At 37.9% G+C, this 19944-nt stretch overlaps 1 long non-coding RNA gene across 1 annotated transcript in view; it reads left to right on the forward strand.

Annotated features, from left to right (window-relative positions):
- The window catches only part of LOC309605149, a 386329-nt gene extending 366666 nt beyond the window's left edge, over positions 1-19663 (forward strand). Inside the window, exon 2 of the long non-coding RNA XR_014231256.1 lies at positions 19567-19663. This is a non-coding gene — a long non-coding RNA (uncharacterized lncRNA). The remainder of the gene's footprint in view (positions 1-19566) is intronic.
- Positions 19664-19944: the final 281 nt, after the last annotated feature.

The raw sequence follows: 19944 nt of genomic DNA on the forward strand, positions 1-19944 counted from the left end.
CTAATTCAAAAAGATACATGCACCCCAGTATTCATGGCAGCACTATTTACAATAGCCAGATATGGAAGCAACCTAAGTGTCCATCAACAGATGAATGGATAAAGAAGGAATGGTATATATATACAATGGAATACTACTCAGCCGTAAAAAAGAATGAAATAATGCCATTTGCAGCAACATGGATGGACTTGGAGGGCATTATGCTAAGTGAAATAAGTCAGAAAGAGAAAGATAAATACTGTATTATGTCACCTATATGTGGAATCTAAAAAATAAAACTAGTGAATATAACAAAGAAGAAGCTGACTCACAGATGTACAGAAAAACTAGTGGATTAAAAAAAAAAAAAGTCAGTGCCCATCAGTGAACTCTTGAGTTCCACAGACAATTTTGTGAAAGAAATTGTAAGGGAAACTCATGAAGTCATACAAGTGGTCTTCAATATCTGCCATACCACTTCCTAGGCATGTCACTTCATCCTTTGACCATCAGGTTGGTCATCTATAAATCTGGGCAATAATGCCCCTCTAAGGACTCTGTAGGGGTTAATTGAGATAACCTACACAAGACAGCTGGACGAGTCTTTGCCCATAATACACAAAGAACACAAATTCTAGGCCCTTTTGCAATACCCACCCTTCCTTATGGACACACGCCGGTGAAATCAGAAGACACTGTAGTCCAAAAGACCACAAAATCTTGCTCAGAGCCTTGAATGCTACTGAGCTATCCAGTGGTGCTATCCATTCTATACAATGTTATTGTAAGAAGCATGGCCACATTCTTTGTAAAATCAGCAGTTTAGAGTCTCTTGTCCAGCTCCTATTAATTTTCTTGTGCAGATGATAAAACTTAATGGAAGAAAGCTCAGTAGAGCTAAGGCTTCAGACAGCAAAAGCCAAAAGGCAAACTCCCTCTCAGCTGAATTCACTTACACACAGATTATGCTTAAACACTGGTCATTACACAGGCCTAGATAAGATTTCCAGATGTGCACATTTAGGAGACCAAGCCTGTGTGTGAGAATATGGAAGTGAATTGTGTTTTCACTGATGATGAATAGTCTCTTCTCCCGTGGGACAATTTTCAGGGAAGATAGGGACGAGCATGTCTGGTCTCCACAGGGCTAATCCCCATTTTTTAGGCACATGCGAGGCTCCTATCTTGGCTAAGGCAAGACCCTCATCTATCAATGAAGGGAAATCTGTGCTCTTTAATACTTGAAGTTACTTCTGAAGCTTGGAGTGCAGTCCTCATTGCTGAGACGCTAGAATTCGGCATCAGACCCTAATGTTCCCTCTTCTTGTGCAGACTCTGAATCATTCGAGGAAAAAAACAATAACCTTTATCTCCTCTGCTACTTTTTATCCCACTAATAAAACTGGAATTGTAATAGTGATACCTGTGTCTAATTATACCAAGGGCGAGGATTATGTAGCACATTTCAGCCAGGACAGTAATAGCACTTTTCAAAATACAGTCCAGCCATCCTCTCAAGCTTCTTCCTTTCTCACAAGCCAACTCCTGAATGCTAAAATTATTTTAACAGGCGCAGCACATGGTGCATTAATAAATGATCAAAGGGTGTGCGTTTGCTAATGACCCTTTGGCCTCGATAAAGAAACTGGCAAATATTCCATTAACCACAACCCATGACGTCATTTTTTAAACTTGAAATATATTTTCCCCGTCTCATGCTGGAGGTGGCTCACCAGGATTGCTTAGTGTATGCACTTGAAAACTGAATCCTTAAAGAAAAAGGATGAGATGGATTATTTATGAACATGCATAAATTATGTAGTGATTTCATTGAGATTTCTGGGACTTGTATGAAGTAGAATGTCCCCTGCAGTGGCCACGTCTCATTTAATCCATCCGTTTCATCTTTTCCTCCACTTCAGAGACTTCCCATATTTTAAGGTTCACTTTGAAACAATAGCTCATTTTGAAATGTAATTTAGAAATATACTTATTACATATTTCTGTGTACCACAAAATATTGCTTATTAAAAAGAAAGAAACCCACAGGACACACACAAGCAGAAACGAAATTATACTTAAGAGTCATCATTCATTCATAAGATGGGTAGGGCAGTAAAAATACAAAAAAAATTACAATACGGAAGAAAAATGAGAAAAATTAAAAACCAATAACCATGAAAACTCTATGTGGCATCATTCTCCTCTGTGCTTTAATACACTCTCTTATCTTCCGCAAAAGTTGGAGGCAAGTATTATTAGTTCCATTTTATAGGTAAAACCTTGAGGAACATAAAGTTACATGCCTTAGCAATCCTACATAAATGAATCACTTACAAATCAGCACCAGGAATCTGCAAGGAAGTATTATTTTCCTCTCAGCTACAGAACTGGAATATATGAATCACTGTGGGCTCTATTTGGTCAGTGTTCCAAGAGACACATCCATATAAACAAGAGAACATTCTAAAACATATTTGTATGGTTAAACTTTATTCTTATATATGTATATAAGTACTCTACCACACAAAGAATATCTAAATAGATGATACAGCAAAGATATGTGCATTAAATTTGTATTGCAATTTTTAGAAACAACTTTAATGTTTAATAGTAAAGAAATATATCCATACAATAAAAATACTTAATTGAAAAAAAAAAGCAGAAATTTAAAAAAAGCATTACAGGCAAATCTTCATTGACCCAGAAAAAATGTTTTTCTTATATTGCTAAGATAAAAATAAAACAGACCTCAAAACAGTTCTTAAATTGTGGCATTTTTGTAGAGAAAAACTATGGAAAATCTTGATAGATAACACACCAAAATTTAACATTTTTGTTATCTTTGTGGTAGAATTATAGCTATTTTTTGTTTTCTTTCTCTATAAATTCCCATGCTTTCTAATATTACCATATTGAACTTTCCTATAGTTGTAATTAGGGAAAAAATGCAAACCACTTTTTTCAGGTAAAATAAAAAATATTTCATAAATAATCCACAACCAATAGTACTTATTAATGAAAATAAGGATTCTGGGTACTCTGTTCCAGAACCAGTCCAACTTTGCACATGGTTAAATATGTATTTTTATACTCCAAAAATGATTTATTAAAAAAATAGATAAACAATAAGATCCTACCATATAGCACAGGGAACTAGACTTGATATCTTGTAATAAACCATAATAGAAAAAGAACATGAGAAAGAATATATATATATATATATATATATATATATATATATATATATATATAACTAAATCACTTTGCTATACAAAAATATTGTAAAATAGGGAAGAAGGAGGAACAATACCAAACTCATTCTATGAGGCCACCATCACCCTGATACCAAAACCAGACAAAGATGTCACACAAAAAGAAAATTACAGGCCAATATCACTGATGAACATAGATGCAAAAATCCTCAACAAAATACTAGCAAACCGAATCCAACAACACATTAAAAGGATCATACACCATGATCAAGTGGGGTTTATTCCAGGAATGCAAGGATTCTTCCATATACACAAATCAATGTGATACACCATATTAAAAAATTGAAGGAGAAAAACCATATGATCATCTCAATAGATGCAGAAAAAGCTTTTGACAATATTCAACACCCATTTATGATAAAAACTCTCCAGAAAGTGGGCATAGAGGGAACCTATCTCAACAAAATAAAAGCCATATATGACAAACCCACAGCCAACATCATTCTCAATGGTGAAAACAGATAGCATTTCCTCTAAGATCAGGAACAAGACAAAGGTGCACATGCTCACCACGATTATTCAACATAGTTTTGTAATTTTTAGCCACAGCAGTCAGAGAAGAAAAAGAAATAAAAGGAATCCAAACTGGAAAAGAAGTAAATCTTTCACTGTTTGAAGATGACATGATACTATACATAGAAAATCCTAAAGATGCCACCAGAAAACTACTAGAGCTAATCAATGAATTTGGTAAAATAGAAGGATACAAAATTAATGCACAGAAATCTCTCTCATTCCTATACACTAACAATGAAAAATCAGAAAGAGAAATTAAGGAAACACCCCCATTTACCATTGCAAGAAAAAGAATAAAATAACTAGGAATAAATCTACCTAAGGAAACAAAAAACCTGTATGTAGAAAACTATAAGACACTGATGAAAGAAATCAAAAAGATGATACAAACAGATGGAGAGATATATCATGTTCTTGGACTAGAAGAATCAACAATGTGAAAATGACTATACTACCCAAATCAATCTACAGATTCAATACAATCCCTATCAAACTACCACTGGCATTTTTCACAGACCTAGAACCAAAATATTTTATAATTTCTATGGAAACACAATAGACCCCGAATTGCCAAAGCAATCTTGAGAAAGAAAAACGGAGCTGGAGGAATCAGGCTCCCTGACTTCAGAATATACTACAAAGCTACAGAAATCAAGACAATATGGTACTGGCACAAAAACACAAATATAGATCAATGGAACAGGATAGAAAGCCCAGAGATAAACCCACACACATATGGTCACCTTGTCTTTGACAAAGGAGGCAAGAATATACAATGGAGAAAAGACAGCCTCTTCAATAAGTGGTGCTGGGAAAACCGGACAACCACATGTAAAAGAATGAAATTAGAACACTCCCTAACACCATACACAAAAATAAACTCAAAATGGATTAAAGACCTAAATATAAGGCCAGACACCATAAAACTCTTAGAGGAAAACATAGGCAGAACACTCTATGACATAAATCACAGCAAGATCCTTTTTGACCCACCTCCTAAAGTAATGAAAATAAAAACAAAAATAAACAAATGGGACTCAATGAAACTTAACAGTTTTTGCACAGCAAAGAAAGCCATAAACAAGACAAAAAGGCAAACTCAGAATGGGAGAAAATATTTGCAAATGAAGCGACTGACAAAGGATTAATCTCCAAAATATACAAGCAGCTCATGCAGCTCAATATCAAAGAAACAAACAACCCCATTCAAAAATTGGCAGAAGACCTAAATAGACATTTCTCCAAAGAAAACATACAAATTGCCAACAAACTCATAAAAAGATTCTCAACATCACTAATCATTAGAGAAAGGCAAATCAAAACTATAATGAGGTATCACCTCACACCAGTCAGAATGGTCATCATCAAAAAATCTACAGACAATAAATGCTGGAGAGGGTGTGGAGGAAAGGGAACCCTCCTGCACTGTTGGTGGGAATGTAAATTGATACAGCCACTATGGAGAACAGTATGGAGGTTCCTTAAAAAACTAAAAATAGAACTACCATATGACCCAGCAATCCCACTACTGGGCATATACCCTGAGAAAACCATAATTCAAAACGAGTCATGTACCACAATGTTCACTGCAGCACTATTTACAGTAGCCAGGATATGGAAACAACCTAAATGTCCATTGACAGATGAATGGATAAAGAAGATGTGGCACATATATACAATGGAATATTACTCAGCCATAAGAAGGAATGAAATTGAGTTATTTGTAGTGAGGTGGGTGGACTTAGAGACTGTCATACAGAGTGAAGTAAGTCAGAAAGAAAAACAAATACCATATGCTAACGCACATGTATGGAATCTAAAAAACGGGACTGATGAACCTAGGGGCAGGACTGGAATAAAGACGCAGACATAGAGAGCGGACTTGAGGACACAGTGAGGGAAAGGGAAGCTGGGACGAAGTGAGAGAGTGGCACTGACATATATACACTACCAAATGTAAAATAGATAGCTAGTGGGAAGCTGCTGCACAGCACAGGGAGATCAGCTCGGTGCTTTGTGACAACCTAGAGGGGTGGGATAGGGAGGGTGGGAGGGAGGCTCAAGAGGGAGGGGATATGGGGATATATGTATACATATAGGTGATCCCCTTGTACAGCAGAAATTAGCACAACATTGTAAAGCAATTATACTCCAATAAAGATACTTTAAAAATCAAAAATATATATTGTAAATCAACTATACTTTAATAAAAAATTAAAAAGAAAAAAAAATGGAAAGGTCAGCATTTGAAAAAAACCTCCTCCTTATTTTCAAAATACACATAGAATCTAACACAAAGAAAATTTAATGGGGATGTATCTGTGGTTCTATAACTTAAGTTGGGTTCTGAGACATATGAAGAGACACAGCACAAGGTTTTGAGGTTGTTATCATTCAATGCTTAAACTGAATGAACAGTTTAGTTTAATTCAACCAATATTTATTGAGTATGCAGTATATGCCAGGCACTTTGCTGAGTGAAATGAAGCTAAAGATGAATAATGCATAGTCATTGAAACTCACGGTCCAGTGTAGAAGGCTGTGTGTGATACAAGAAAACGTAGGACACTTTGCTAAATCAGAGAATAAACATCCAAATCATTCTAAGGAGTGAGAGACAATGAAGATTCTTGAAGGACATGATGCTTCAAGAAGCAACAGAAAATGAAGCAGGTAAAGAAAGAAAGGAAGATGGCTCTAGGCATAGGGAACTGCACGAGAGAGAATTTTTAATATTCTCAACTATCTGAGCCTGCTAGAACAAAATTCATGATGCAGGGAGTGGTGGGAGTGAAGGCTAGACAAGCAGGCAGAGGTCAGATCTTGTAGTTATTTGGTTATGGAGGAGAAAGAGAGGCTTGGGGAAGATGGTGAAACTTGTGATGACTTTCAATATTCTGGCTAGAGTTTGTGGCTCAATGATATCACTAGCTGAGACAAGAATAACAATAGTAATAATTGCACACATTTCTTGAGATGTAAATATTTGCCAGGTGCTGTTCTAGACATGATCACATATCGACCCAACCAGCACAAGAAGCCTACAGGCTAGAGAGGGACACTGAAAAGTTAGGAGACAGTGAATGCAGGAAGGTGAAGAGGCTGGGGTCAGAGGAGCAGACAGTGAAATCAGTTTTAAACGTGTTGAATTCAGGGTAAATATGGAGCCTCCAGATGGATTCATCCTCAGGAAGAAGCTGGAGTCTTGAGCTAAGAGGAGAAATCAGGGGCAAAGATGTAGACCTGAGAATAATTTGTATATAGGAATTCTTTAAAAACCATGCTCACTCAAGTTGTTGCTAATTCAGGCAAAATAGGTAGTGTGAAGAAAGGTGGGTTATAAACAGAGCCTGGGGCCGGAGCGTCAACATTAGAGGGAAGCAGAGGAGCATTTCTGAAGGACATTGTGGAGGAAGAGTCAGGGAGTTGGGGGAAAGAAGGTACCGCAAAAGCCAAGGCAAAAAATGTTCTAGATCAGTACAAAATGCCAATGCTGGCAAGAGGTCCAATGAGGTAAGGACCAAAATATGCCTATTATGTTTGACAACATGAAGTCATTGTTGACTGCACTGTCAGTTCAGTAAGAATGGAAACCACACTGTTGGTGACCGAGGATTCAAAGGGAAAGGAGGAAGTGAAACTAACAAGTGTGTAGAGACTCACACTTCTAAGATGCTTGCTTAAGGAACAGGGAGTGAGATAAACCAGTAGAGATAGGTTAGTAGTAGCTGGGTTAAAGACACAGAGAGCAAGGTTTTGCTGGTTTATTTTGCCAGACAGGCAGAAAACTGAAGAGGTTCTTGTTGGAGAGAAGGAGCTAGTTTAGATGCATAGAGTGGAGGCTGAAATGAGGAAATCATTTTTCAGTAGACTTAATTTTTCAGTTTCAGGTTCACAGCAACATTGAGCAGAAGTATAGAAATTTCCCATATACTATCCGCCCCCCACATATGCAAAGCCTCCCTCACCATCAAAATCCCAAACCAGAGTAGTTAATTTATTGTAATTGATGAACCTACACTGACACATCATTGTCACCCAAAGTCCATAGTTTACACTGGGGTTCACTCTTGGTGTTGTACGTTCTACAGGTTTTGACCAATGTATAATGACATGTATCCATCATCATAGTATCTTATACGGTAGTTAAAAATCCTCTGTGCCTGCCTATTCATCACTCCTTCCCCTATAACCCCTAGCAACCACTGATCCTTTTACTGTCTTTATAGTTTTCTCTTTTCCAGAATGTCCTATAATTGGAATCATAGAGTATGTAGCCTTTGTAGTTTTGTTCTTTTGCTTAGTAACATGCATTTAAGTTTCTTCTATATTTTTTCATGGCTTGATAACTCAACTTTTTTAGTGGTGTATAATATTCCATTATCTGAATGTACCACAGCTTAATTATCCAGGTTGCTTCCAAGTTTGGGCAATTATGAATAAAGCTGCTCTTGACATTCATGTGCAGATTTTTGTGTGAACACAAGTTTTTAACTCACTTGAGTCAAGGAGTGCTATTGCTGGATCATATGGTAAGAGTATGTTGACTTTTGTAGGAAACTGTCAAACTGTCTTCTAAAGTGGACATACCATTTTGCATTTCCACCAGCAGTAAATGAGTTTCTAGGGAATTAACTTTAGTACAATTCAGTGGCATTCATTATATTCACACTGTTGTACAACCGTCACCAACCACTATTTATTTCCAATTTTTTCATCAACCCAAACAGAAACTCTGTACTCATTAAGCAATAACTTCCCATTTCCTCTTCCCCCAGCCCCTGGTAAATTCTGATTTACTTTCTCTTTTTATGAATTTGCTTATTCTAGATATTTTATATCTAGAAATATACATACAGCATTTGTCCTTCAATGGTTAGCTTATTTCACTTAGCATAATGTTTTCAAACTCATCCATGCTGCAGCATGTATCACAACTTCATTCATTTTTATGGCTGAATAATATTCCATTATATGTACAAACTGCATTTAGTTTGTCCATTCATCTGCTGATGGACACTTGGGTTGTTTCCACCTTCTAGGTATTATGAATAATGCTGCAATGAACATTCCTGTGCAAGTATGTTTGAGTCCCAGTTTTCAGTTCTTTTGAGTATATACCTGGGAGTGGAATTGCTTAGCCACCTGGTAATTCCACATTTAACATTTTGAGGATCCGCCAAATGTTCTCCTTTGAGGCTGCAACATTTTACATTCCCATAAGGTGACAGAATCTTGAAATACAAGCAGGAATTATGCAGGTGAAGAATGAGTGGGAGGACGTTCGTTATAGATATAGATTTCAGTGTAAACCCACAAAGACAAAAGAGGGTATGAGAAATTCTCAGAAACACATAGAGTTCAAAATAGACAGTCACCACCAGGCATCATTTAAGTAATGGCTGTAGAAAACAGCAACAAGCATTCATGAACAGTGTTCTAACTAATGAGCTTAAGTTGTTTCCTCAAAGTGATAAGATATTTTGAAGAATGTGTGCTTTAGAAATATTATTTTGTCAATTTTGTAGAGAATAGGCTGGATCAGAAGGTAGACCTTTGTGAATACTTAATGCAGTAATCCAGAGTTGGTCGCTGAAGCTTGATCTAGAGTGCTAAAGATGACCTAAGGTGGAAATGAGCAAAAATAGACAAATGGGACCTAATCAAACTTATAAGCTTTTGCACAGAAAAGGAAACCATAAACCAAATGAAAAGACAACCTACCGAATGGGAGAATATATTTGCAAACGATGCAACCGAGAAAGACTCAATTTCCAAAATATACAAACAGCTCATATAGCTCAATAACAAATAACCAAACAACCCAATCAAAAAATGGGCAGAAAACCTAAAAAGACATTTCTCCAAAGAAGATATATAGATGGCCAACATCAAAAAGTCTACAAGTAATAAATGCTGGTATTGTAAAGCAATTATACTCCAATAAAGATGTTAAAAAAAAAAAGGCTGGAGAGGGTGTGGAGAAAAGGGAGGGCCTTTTCCATGAAGAAATGTGGTAAAAGGCAGATTGCCTGAGGTTGAAGAATAAGTAAGCATGAAAGAAAAGGCAACTAGAAGTCAAGGGAAAAATAAAAGCCAAGAGATAGAGAAATAGTGCTATAACGTGAAGGAAGGATTTTCTTATGCTTTTGTTTTATACTCATGGAAGGACATGAGTATTTTTTAGATCAAGAGAAAAGCAGTGGCAGAGCTTGAAGAAACAGGAGCGATGGATAACTGATGAATTGAGTCTCTGGGGGAAAAAAAAGTGCCAGAGCACAGATAGTGGGATTAGCCCCCACCTCTCAGAGCCCCTGCTCATCTACCGAGATGAGAATGAGTTAAAGAAAGGGGAGGTGGCACATAAGACTCTTCCCCCATTTTACAAGTTAATCACCTCTACGTACTACAAGGATTATGCTATGCTTACCAGACCCCGTGGGCTTAAAGATTAGTCTAAAATGAAAAGAGACCTTAGCATTCTATTTTTTAAAGGCTTTAACATGTTTAAATAAATTTGTTAAACTACTTCTCCATCACAGCATACTATTTTAATTGCTAATAGTCTAAGGAAAAAATCAAGAAGTCAACAAGTCAACATATCGACTGTCTCATGAACCCTGCTTATCTTTATAAAACAGACACTTTCTGAGGCCAAAACAGTAATTAAAATCATAAATATGTATTGCTACAGCGAGTCAAACAGTTGGAAAATGCAAATTCATTAAGAATATTTTAATCATCTCATTACTTCTGTGGCGTGGTTGTAGATAAATAAATTTAATTGTCCTACAGTTTAAGTAAAACATTTGAAAAGACAAGTTGTTTTTCGGTGTCTTCTTTCCCCAAGCAAAATCAGAACTTGACTGAAACTGAGGTACTTCCTATGGGATAAACCTTTTGACACGGAAATAAGATATGGAAAGGCATATGGATCTGGTGACATTTTGGTTTAATTATTGAGACCACTGTAAATAACAAAACAATAAGTGCTGTAAATAACAAAACAAGTCTAATTCCAGGTTGCTGTAAACAGAGAAATGAAAAACCTCATCCACAGATGATACCTCTAATACAAGATGCTGAAAGTGCCATCCTCAGAATTCACAATTAAACTAGTTAATGAAGATTCACTTACAGAAGATTCACAGGCCTGCAGGAAAGGGGTGGAAAATATACCCATTCCTCCAAATTGCATCAGCAATCAAGGAAGTGGATGGAGGCACATATACATCACCCCTCTCTCCATCTCTCCTCTCCCTCCTCGCTGCCCGACTCTAGGCTGATTATCAGTCTTGCTCTCCAGCTTCTGCCACAGGAAAAAGGAGCAGCTTTCCAAAATAACAGATAAATATTCACGCTAGAGATTCATTGTTTAGCGTTGCAAGGTGCCGCGTTATGTTGCACCATTGGCCTCCGATCTGGTGCGACAAGATGTATATTCAGAGCTGGTAGTCAGCAGCAGTGCTGGGAACAAGACTTTGCTTCACATTCACCAGAGGAACAAGCTAGACTCCTCTCTTTGGTGAACCCAAAAGTGTCACTGCACAAATCAGCAGAACTCTCAGTCCATGCCGAGCTAGGCATTCCTTCATAGGAGGTGAGAGGTTAATATTTCATTGTGCACTTTGCAAACCCCGATGAAGGCTGTTTGCTCCCATTGATGTAAAAAAAAAAAAAAAAAAGAAGAAGCCATTCTTCTCAGCAGCCCAAGGACTGTATAACAAATATGCATATTTTAAATTTACTTCTTATAGGCTTAGAGAATAAATTCTATGTATATTGAGAACATATTTGGTCATCGCAATGATCATGCCTATTATTAATAAGCCAAAAGAAACAAAAAGCTAACTTAACTTCTGACTAGACTATGGAGAGTTGTTTTGCATGGAAAAACATGTTCAAGAATTAAGGATCACTGCTTCCTAGGACAAAAAAATGAAAGATGGTGAAGTAGGATTTTAGTTTCAAATGGTGGGAAAAAAAGAGTGCATGTGTCAGGTGAGGAGCAAAGGAAGGATTTTTATTCCATAGCCAAAGTCACTGCAGTGTCCTAAGGTAAAGACGGCAGCTCTGCCCTAGGAAGATTTCAGGTCCAACTTTAGTAGACGGCTGGGCCCCCTTGCCCATCCTCTCCCAGGACTATCTCACCTTCACTCCTATCATCAGAGGACACTCACTGGTCAGCGTTAGACAACCTGGCCAGCAAGCGTTCATCACTCCTGGCACAGGTCAGAGTCACCATCAAGTCCATCATTTTTTAGAAAAGCTAGAGAAAACCTAGACAGTGCCTAACACTTGTTCATTCATTGAATCAGCCAGTCAGCAGACAATTAGTCTGAAAATATTTACCAAATACTCATGTGCTGAGAAGTGGTGAGAAAAATGGACACAACTGCCTCCCTGATAGGACTTAGAGTTTAGTGGGGTCCACAGGAACTAAACTAAAAATAATCCAGTGCTTTGAGTGTTGGCTTTGGGCACTCTGCTTTAATCTGGGATGGAGTGGATACAGGAGTGTCAGTGGATGTAGCTCTGAAAGCACTAAATTTGAACTGCAGTCTCAACAATGAACAGGAGTGAACTAGGATGAGTGTCCCAGGCAGGGGAAAGAAAATATGGAAAATCCTTGAGACAAGAAGGAGCATGGGATGTCAAAGAACTGACCCAATGACTGGAGAGCAGAAGGGCAAAAAGGGATCCAGACCAGACACTCAGTAAATATTTCTAATGAACAAATAATGGATGAGTGAACACACCAATGAACAGGTGTCTGGTGCCTTAACCATCCAGCATTCCAGCCATTCATTCACACAAGGATACTCAATAAAATCCCGCTTGTTCTTTCCTTTCCCCTTCTCCTGGTTTACCATTTTAAAATTCAAGTTTAACAAAAGTGAAAAAATGAAAGGAAAAACAACCCCAGAGCCATCCTCTCCAATATCTTCAAACTGAGATCCAAACTTTCTTGAATTGCCCTCCTCACAGTACAGGAGAAAAGGGCACCAGACCCTTTGTTAGGGGGTTTTATATGCTTTGTCTTGTTTAGTCCATACAACAACCCTATAAGGTAGCTATTATTAGTTCCATTTTTGAAGATAAGGATCAGAAAGATTTCGCAACCTCTCCAGTGTCCTGAAACCTGGATCCTACCTAAGCGCATGCTCTAAATTTTCAACCAGTGGATCTCAGCCAAGGACAATTTTGCCCCAGGGAAATATTTGGCAGTATCTGGAGACACTTGTAGATATCACAGTTGGAGGGGTACTATTGACTTTAGCGAGTAGAGGCCAGAGATACTGATGAACATCCTACAATGCTTAGGACAGCAACTCACAACAAAGATTTATCAGGCCCAAAATACCAATAGCTGAAATTGAAAAACTCTGCTTTACATCATTCTGCCTTTGAAAGATATATATTCTTTTGCATATCTATTGAAGCACTTATCAGTGCCTATGGGGAACTGTGAAACCATTGAACGGTAGTGCTGATGTCTTACTCTCTCCAGGAATAAATATAGTACATGGCACAAAGTAGACACTCACTTATCATATGTTCTTATTGTGATTGAAATTATGTAGTGCAAATGTGATCAAGAGAATCAGAGACTTCCCAGTGGAGGAAGAATATGGGCAATAATTTCAAGGTTGAGTGGCATGCAGTAGCCCAGGGCCTTGTCTCACTCACTGGCTGAGGCCCCTTCTCAGTATAATCTGACTGCCTATAAATGTTACGGGGGCACTCTGCCAAGACAGAAGGAAGAGAGCCAAATGGCGAGATTTAATACCCTCAAATTTGATGGACTTTTTAACAAATGCAATTCTAGGACAACATGGTCTCCAGGGCAGAATAAACTTCTTCATCTATACTGGAGATTAAAAAGACATTATGGGGGCTTCCCTAGTGGCACAGGGGTTAAGAATCCACCTGCCCATGCAGGGGACACGGGTTCTAGGCCTGCTCCGGGAAGATCCCACATGCCGCGGAGCAACTAAGCCTGTGAGCCACAACTACTGAGCCCACACTCTAGAGCCCACGAGCCACAACTACTGAGCCCGTGTGCCACAACTACTGAAGCCCGAGCACCTAGAGCCCATGTGCCACAACTACTGAGCCTGTGTGCCACAACTACTGAAGCCCGCACGCCCAGAGCCCGTGCTCCACAACGAGAAACCACCGCAATGAGAAGCCCGTGCACTGCAAGAAAGAGTAGCCCCCTCTCATTGCAGCTAGAGAAAAGCCCGCACGCAGCAACGAAGACCCAACACAGCCAAAAATAAATAAATAAAATTATTTTAAAAAAAGACATCATGTATATATGTAAAATGGTGCAGCCACTTCGAAAAACAGTTTGTCAGTTTCTCAAAGGTTAAACATAGAGTTATCATGTGACCCAGTAATTCCACTCCTAGGTATATATCCAAGAGAATTGAAAACTTATGTCCACACAAAAACTCATACATATATGTCCATAGCAGCTCTACTCAAATAGCCAAAAAGTAGAAGAAAAAAAAAAAGATTTCTATCAACTTATGAATGGATTTTTAAAATATCGTATATCCACACAATGAAATATTTTTAACCATATAAAGAGAAAATGTACTATATATGCTACAACGTTCATGAACCTTGAAAGCATTATGCTAATTGAAAAAAGCCAGACACAAAAGGCCATGTATTTCATGACTCCATTTATATGAAATGTCCAGAATAGGTAAATCCACAAAGACAGAAAGTAGATTCATGTTTGCTAGGGGCTTGGGGCAGTTAAAACGAGGAATGACTGAAAATGGGTATGTGTTTCTTTTGGGGGTGATGAAAATGTTCTAAAATTAGATAGTGCTGATGGTTGCACAACTTTGTAAATATACCAAAACCCAAGGAATTGTACACCTTAAAAGGGTGAATTTTGTTGTATGTGAATTATATCTCATTAAAGCTATTATTTTTAAAAATATATTTAAAGTGTTTTACTTTCTTCAGTGATGGAATCCACTAACTTTATTATTCATTATTTATTACATCGTCCTTGGTCCTGTATCTTAAAAGTATTGTTGTTTATCTTTGAATAGGTAGTTGAGTGATTACAAATGCATTTAGAGATTTCACTGTTTCTGAAGGTGACTTTGCCTGACCCTTAGGATTGCAGATTCTTCAAGACTTCTCTCACTGCTGTTTATAGAAAAGTATAAAAAGTATTCATTTGCTTTCCTCAAGAGTTCACATCTTCAGTGATATTACCCATTATGAGCAGGACTGGGAATGTCACAAGATCAGATTAGATCGAACAGAAAGCTAAAAAGGGAGTATCTTATGTTATTTGATCAAATATCATTACATTTTGCTTGCAATTTTTGGCCTACAATGAGAGTACTTTTGCCTACAATGAGACTGCCTGTTTTATTTTCTTGTGACATCAATGATCAAATCCTTTCAGGATTACCAGGAAGACTGTATTTTGAGAAAAAGCACTCTACTCTCAATTTCAAACCAACTCTAATCTTTTGATGTTTCTATCTTAGTTTTCATTAACTACATCGGTGAAGAGAGCTTTAAAGATTAAAATTTAAAGGACACTAGGATCCTTCCAAACTTCACTCTTTCTCCGGAACCAGAGCGCTCCTTTCATCCCCCACCTCACATCCTTGTCAGCTGAAACCTGCCAGGAAGGGAAGTTAAAAGAAATAGACTCTTTTCCCCGAGGTCCTTTTCTGGGCCCAGAATGTTCAGTCCTTTCAGCCATAGAGAATATAAGTGGATTTGGAGATTTCCATAGCCAAGATAATGACCACGGGTAGACATCATGGGTAATGGGTTTTGCAGCCCCTTGGGCAGCTCCATGATACCACCTGGAGCTCTGGCATCCTTATCACACCTGTGGGCTCAACGATGTCTGGAGATGTAGGGGCTCATGTGATTTGTGGTCATCTTTTCATGAAAATACAGAATCTCAGAGTGGAGAGAAAACTAATCATCAAGTTTCCTTGTCTCTCCTCCAAAAGTGGTTACCATTTGCATGCCACTGTTAATGAGAAGCTCACTATATGGAAAATAATGACTTGAATTTTAGTCCCTATTTCAGGATTAATGCAACCAAAAAACAGAGCATGTCTTGGTCTAGATTTTAATGGTAGTTTTCCCTCTCACCAACTGTATCATTAACGTTACTATTGTTATTATTCCCCGTTCTCCCTTCCCATCATTATCCCCATTCTCGCTCTCTGCAAAGCATCATGGACCAGATAGAAAAGACAGAAGTGCTGTGTTTTAGACTCTCTTCTCACCTCAAGTGCAGAATAATAGATCAGAGCAGCTGATTAGCAAACACTAAAGAGTACCACACATCCTTAAGAGAACCAAGCAGGGAACTTGCTCGCATCTAAAATGTATCCAAGAAAGAGAAGGCACCAAACTGTGACTGCCTGGTAGTTTGAGTGCCGCTATTCAGAAGCCAGAATGCAATCTAGCCATTGACCTTGAGAAGCAGGCCTTAAGTGGGTATGCAGCAGAGGATGCTTGAGCACACAGAGCAGACCCGAACTATGACATCAACACGTCATAACTACTGTGTTTCAAGATTTCATACAGATTTTAGAAGACGGAGTCTATTTCTTTAATTACATATTCTATTAAATATATAACCAGTCCTAAAGTGGTTGAGTGGAGGGAAAGAGAAATCAATCTCATTTTTACTGAGAAACTATAGTATTCCAGGCCCAGTGCCAGACATATAGCTATTTAGTCCTCACAAAGGCAACAACTGAACCTAGAGTGTGGAACTGAAGGCTGGGCATTGAGCCCAAACGCAAGAATCTGCTTAGTTACAGAAGTGCTCTCCAGTGCTATCTTCACTCAAGGGACCAGTCAGGCTAACTGGTGTCAGTCACCCCGTGGTTCCCTCAAGGTTTCTGGTTTTAAAGCCCATTGCAAACAAAATGACTTATGTAAGCAACCTAACAAGATCCCTAATTCTGAGATGAAGAAATCCAAGAGGAGCTCCTTCTACTTGCTTGTAACACTGAAATGAAGCACAGAACCCCAAATGAGCCACTTCTTGAATCTGGCAAAATGAGTACCACGTTGAGAGCCATTCTTCTGTCCCTGGGACACTGTGCTCACTATGCCATTCAGTTAACATTTATTGAGTCCTAGTACGTGACAGGCACGATGATACAAACGGGTCATTTAACGATAAATAAAAATTAGTCTGTGTCTTAAGGAATTCATACTCTTTGAAGCAAGGTAGGAACATACAGCTAGCTGTGTGTGTTGAGATGTCACTGAGTGCTGTAATAGAATGTAAACGAGATGCTGTAAGGATGGATGAGAGTAATTCTATTGAAGCGATCCAGAAAGGCTTCACAGATCTGGCCACTAAAAAGGTCAAAGATTTTAAAGCAGTTTAGGAAACTCCATGTGGAGAAGATAGCATAAGAAAGGCACAAAAGTACATAGCATGTTTGGGAAATCATATGGATAACTTGATTTTAAAGTGCATGTCATGCTAAAATGTTTAGACTTGATTCGTCAGGGAATGAAAAGCCAACAAAGTTCTTGAGCAGTGTCTTAACATGATCAATATTATATTCAAAGAAGGGTAATTACCTGGGACAATTAGGGAGGGCTTAACAGAAGAGGTGACATTTCAGCTGGGCCTTGAATACTATTTCAGGAAATAAGAATTCTAATGGAAGGAAAGGCGAAGACCTTTCCCTCAAAGATGTTTAAAGACACAAAGGCAGCAGAGCCCAAGGAACATTTGCACAACATCCTAGAATCTGGTTTATCCAGAAACTAGACAGTACAAATAATAAAATGGTTAGAAACAGATCATGATACACTGTGAATACAAAAGCAAAGTGTTTATTTAGAGTTTCTCAAGAGATGCTGAAAAGCTACCAAATTTTTGCTTGGATTTTGTTGAGTAAAGTTTTGCTTAATGAGATTGAAACTGACAGCCAGAGATAGGAGAGTTTAGAGAAATACAAAAGAAAAGAGGAGCTCAATGGAATGTTATAATAAAAATAGCTAACTTTTCTTGAGCACATAATTATTTTTATGTGCATTATTTCATTCGATATTCACCTATGAGCTCAAAACATTTTATCTGCGTTGACGAAACTGAGCATTTGAAAGATTAAATAATTTTTACTACAGCCAGCTCACAACCAGAAAATAGCAGAGCTGAGACACAATCCCATTCCCTCTGAAACTGTATCTCTAGGACTTAGGATAGCTCCTGACACCTGGTAAGAATATAATGAAAAACGCTTGAACTACTTTTGTTGAATCATCTTAACTCTGTGGCCTAAGCTCAATATTATCTATTCAAAAAATATTTTCCTGATATTTTCAGATCAAAATGGATATATTTTTCTGCATCCCAAGTTCTATGGATTATATTCATTTAGAAGTATTCCCTACTCCAAGTTTTGGGGGGAAGCCAGGAAATGCATCTCATTTATCTTGGTAGTTCTCACAAGATGACCAGCAAAGCATCTACCACAGAGAAGAGGCTTGATAAATATGGGATGAATGAATGGACAAATAAATGAGTTCTATTTTCTAAGCAGTCTTTTCTCCATTTCAGCACAGGTAAATTTCAATAACTTTTCATGAAACACCCAAGCCATGTAACTGACTCGGAGTTCTCAATCAGATAATTTTTTCCATTTTCTTTTCTGATGAGAATCTTTATTGGCTGTGACTTAATTTAATCATAGCATTCATATTCTCTTTAGAGAAGCCCAGGGGCTCTAAGGTGGTGGGTTCTGTTTAATTAAATTCCATCAAATAATAATGATCTTTAATTTCCTAAAATCTGGATCACTGAGCATATGAGAGGCACTATTTAGTGCACTTTTATATTCTTATAATAATGTTCTTATTTCTGTGTTAACAGAAACATGGATGGACTAGGTGTCCTCACTGTGACATTTAGTGGACCTGGAACATCTCCTGACTTAAAAATAACTCTCACAATAACTCTCACACCAGCCTGCCCTCCTCTCTAAAATTCCACCATCAATATTTTATTCCTTTGTGTTTACAAGGGATCCCTTTTAAAATGCAAATAATTCATGTCAACGAAAGGGAAACATTGAGTGATTCATTGCATCTCTTCTATATGCAGGGAAAAAGCAAACCAACATTTATTGAGCGACAGCTACACACTAAGCATTGTACTAGGCATTTTACACTCATTATTTAATTTAATGTTCACAACTCTGTAAAGTATTTCTTTATTTACAAATGAGAAACCCCAAAGCTCAAAAGAGATAAGTAATTGGACAAAATCAAAGAGGAAACAGCAGAGCTGGGACTTAGGCTTTAGTTTCTCTGATTCAGTTGCTCTTTCTACTTTTTTATGTAGAAAATGGAGTTGTGAGAGTAGATGGAGTACATAATGCTGGAATACAAGAATTACATTGCACACATAAATGTGTGTCAGGGGTGGTGATGGGAGAGTCTAAACTGCCAGCGGGCAGTTGAGGAAATTAATAGGATTCTACGAGAATGGGGAGTGACTATAGGACTCATTGGCCATAGACTGCTCTAGTGTAGCTGATTTTATAGGATGGCTAATGGATAGTTAATTTTTACACATGCAAAAAATCATAAATTGGAAAAATACATATAGTAAGGTACTATTTTCTTTCCATTTAACTTCTGTTTTTGAAACCGTATAGGGACTTCCCTGGTGGTCCAGTGGTTAAGACTTCCACTGCAGGGGGCACAGGTTCCACCCCTGATCAGGGAACTAAGATCCTGCATGGTCATGCATGCCGAGCAGTGAAAGAAAGAAAGAAAGAAAGAAAGAAAGAAAGAAAGAAAGAAAGAAAGAAAGGAAGGAAGGAAGGAAGGAAGGAAGGAAGGAAGGAAGAAAGAAAGGAAGGAAGGAAGGAAGGAAGGAAGGAAGGAAGGAAGAAAGAAAGAAAGAAAGAAAGAAAGAAAGAAAGAAAGAAAGAAAGAAAGAAAGAAACCTTATACTGAGAGATTTTCCAAAAATTTTAACATGTTTGTGCATCACGCATGCTGAAGTAAGTGTCTGTGGGAAAAAACTTTAGAGATCTACAGTGTGGATTGTGAAAGACACAACTGAAAACCCTCCAGCCATATGAAAAACTCACCATGCTTTTGACCTGACTCAGAGTCATGGACCTCTTAACCT

Source organism: Balaenoptera borealis (genome assembly GCF_965194805.1).
Source record: "Balaenoptera borealis genome assembly, chromosome: 11".
Classification (NCBI taxonomy): Eukaryota; Metazoa; Chordata; class Mammalia; order Artiodactyla; family Balaenopteridae; genus Balaenoptera; species Balaenoptera borealis.